This window comes from Dipteris shenzhenensis, chromosome 5 (genome assembly GCF_047967505.1).
Source record: "Dipteris shenzhenensis isolate YYH24624 ecotype China chromosome 5, Dip_SZ_1.0, whole genome shotgun sequence".
NCBI classification, from domain to species: domain Eukaryota; kingdom Viridiplantae; phylum Streptophyta; class Polypodiopsida; order Gleicheniales; family Dipteridaceae; genus Dipteris; species Dipteris shenzhenensis.
Genome location: NC_141600.1, coordinates 31,635,334 through 31,638,621, shown reverse-complemented (window position 1 = coordinate 31,638,621; position 3,288 = coordinate 31,635,334). Strand labels below are relative to the sequence as shown.

Below are 3,288 nucleotides of genomic sequence, written 5' to 3'. Positions count from 1 at the left end.
ATCTTCTGACGTAGGTTTGAGTACATGCCGATCTCGAACTATTTCCATTAAGGAGGTTGAGCATGCCATGGGAATCCTTCACTCCTTTCATGATCAACGAAGTGGTGTTGGGGCAACATTTTCTTTTCAATTGTTGCAGGCATTGCAGATGGCGAACAAAGATGAATTGCTACAGCAGGCTGCCATGCATAAGAAGGAGCACAAATAGTTTGAAGCAACGAGGCAAGAATTGGAAGTAGTGAAGACCGAGTATACTGCATACAAGTCTCAAAAAGAGGAGCAGATTGAGAGAGCAAAATAGTGTGTCTGTCCAACATGCTTGTGGGGGTTAAAAGCCACTGTACCTTAACCCCGATTATGTACAATACTCAAATACATATATATATGGATGGCATAGAAGATTAGGGTGTTTTGCACCCACCAAAACTTGTGTGATTGTCTCTTCTGGCTCTCCCTCTCTCTCTCACCTTCTTCCATTCCGCTTCCATTGTTGAGATCTCTCAACTAGTATTAGAGCGTGGGTGTTCTAGCTGAGCCCGGGTGTGAGCCTGGAGCTCGGAGTCTACTACTACAGCTCTGTGGGAGGAAGGAGAAGCTCAGTTGGGTGTCTTTACCTGTATCCTGATGTGCAAAGACCTTGTAGAAACTTTTGGAAAGTTCTCTGAGTGGTTTTTTGCAAGCCAATAGGTGCTATCGGAGGGAAAAAGACAGTCTATTTTAGACCTGAGAGTTTTGTGATGAAGATATATTTCTCTAGAGGCTGAATCTTGCCTTGAGATCTAAAGAAAAGTTGTAGAAGACTTTGAGTACTTCATTTTTGTTTTAATATCTCTATCATTCGAGTTTTCAGTGAAAAGTTACAGCTCCTACAAAAAGTGATGAAATTCAATTTTCTGCGTGGATTTCGTGTGTTGGATATCCATATCCAGGCCACCATTTGTAGTTCAGACACTTCGAGTTGATTTAGAGCAATCCAAAACTTCTACCTATGAAGATATTTTCGATTCCGTGAAGTTCTGAAGCTATAGTGAAGCTTTGTCTACTCCAACGTCTTCATTCCGTCATTTTTTGTGTGAGTGGAAACTCAACATCTGGCCTCCATTTGTAGAGCTATCTATCCCGTTGGATCCGGGACTGCCTGAAACATATGTCTACAAAGATGCTTGCTATTCCATGAAGAATCAAAGGAGTTGTGATTCTTTGTGTTTTTCCATCGTCTCTTTGAAGGAAATTTCTCAAAGTTTCTAAGAGCTTGTCATTGATTGCCATGTGGCATTTTGGCTAAGGTTAAGTTTCTTAAGGTTCATTTTTTGTAAAGAAATGCAAGGTTTGACTGGCTCCTACTCCATCCTTGGATGAGATTTTGGAGTTGTGGTAGAAGAGAGATATTTATAGATTGTCTTGCTGAGTTTGATTGTGCAGTGACGCCCATGTTTTGACCGAGGTTCTATTTTCAATAGCGGTCATTGCTGTGGGGCCATGATTTCTTGGATATACCTTATGCAGATCACTCTGGTTACAGTCTGTTGAGCCGTGTGTGCTCATTTAGGGTTTGCATTGGATTGCAGTGGATGCCTTACAGGCCATTTGGATGCATTGCGATCCTTGTTAGATGCACTGATTGGCCTAGATTGCCTTGTGGGATGCTTTATTGATGGACGTTTAGCACACATATGCTATTTTATGCTGAGGGATAGCTTTGACATATTGTAGTGGATGCACAAGAAGAATACAGCCTTAAATGTGCAAAGGGGCAAATCACAGCTCATGGGAAGTCCCATGAAAGAGGGAAGTCTCGTAGCAAATCTAGGGCACGGAACATTGAGTGTTACCACTGTGGCAAGAAGGGCCACATGAAAAAGGATTGCTACAAACTCAAAAGAGAGCAAGAGGATAAGAAAAAGACTGCAAATTGGGGTGCAAATAAGAAGGAAGAGAGTCCAAGGGAGGACAAAGGAAAAATGAAGATCGAGGAGATCAATGCAGTCACTGATGATAGTGACAATGACATTCTTTTCATGTCTAGTCTACCTGCAGACTTGCTTACCACTTCAAATGTTGCATATTCCCAAGATTGAATTTTGGATTCTGGTGCTTCATTCCATGTTACTCCCCATAGGGAATGGTTCTCGACGTATAACAGTGGGAAGACAGGTTGTGTGCATCTTGGAAATAACTATACATGTGACATAGTGGGAGCACGTGACATAAAGTTTTCTTTTGTAAATGGGTTTGCATTTGTTTTAAAAATTGTGAGACATGTGCCTAAGCTAACCAAGAGTCTCATTTCACTGGGTCGGCTAGATGATGCTGGTTTTCATACCAATTTTGGCTTTCAATGTTGGAAAATTCAGAAGGGCGATCCCTTACATGTATTAGGGGTGTCTGATCATGTTGTTGTAATAACTGACCAGCCAAGTACTTCATAATTCATATGCAAGCATTATCCTTAATATTTGTTAGGGCATCCTCTATTAGCACTAGCATGCTAATTAGTGGTCCTCATGACATTTTTGTCATAACCTTCTCAGATTTCCTCTCTAGAACTTGCTAGATTTAAGGATTTTCTAGCCCAAATCAGTGTCAAAGCCTTCTATAAAAAATTGATAGCTCATTTTGTTCTATTGACCCTGTCACTTGTCATCCTTGCATAGAGGCCATGCTTATCCTCTCTGTATCATTCCAATTTTGTTCTATTGGCCCTGTCGCTTGTCGTTGTGTGATTTTTAAGGTTAGCAATTAGCTTGTTCATCTTGATGCTTAAGCAAGCATCATCCTCTAGCATTAGCTAGGATTTTGTATTTTGTATTTCTTCTTCTTTGGGAAAATCATACAAGTATCCCTTAGAATTCAACTAAATTTTGCATGTGGCCCACATGATCTTCGTGACTCCATGAAATGTCTTCTTCACTACTTTGAAACTATTCTAAAATTGAAAGCTATTGTTAAGTAATCTTGAATTTGATAAGGAATGTGTGCGTGGAGTACAGTCAGTGGCATATAACATGTGCTTGCATGATTGTGATTTGGAATCTCAAAGCACATATATATTAACTTTCAACACTTACATGATTATGATCTAAAATTTCAAAGCAAAGATATATTCTTTTTCATATGCTAGCTAGATGTTCTATTTAATACATGCTAACAACCTTAAAGTGTAGCACGTTAACATGTTCATGCCCACCTTACATTAGAATGGGGAGTCCATGTTCAGGGTACATTCTACCTTGAATATTCATTCACTAGATCTTCCAACCATTAATAGACAACTAGTAAAAGTACAAA

General features: G+C 39.8%; 1 non-coding gene across 1 annotated transcript; it reads right to left on the bottom strand.

The window, feature by feature from the left end:
• Positions 1 to 2,609: 2,609 nt before the first annotated feature.
• LOC147901884 (U6 spliceosomal RNA) lies at positions 2,610 to 2,715 on the bottom strand. Its single transcript, XR_015541069.1, has one exon. It is a non-coding gene; the product is annotated as a U6 spliceosomal RNA (small nuclear RNA).
• Between the last annotated feature and the right edge of the window lie 573 nt (positions 2,716 to 3,288).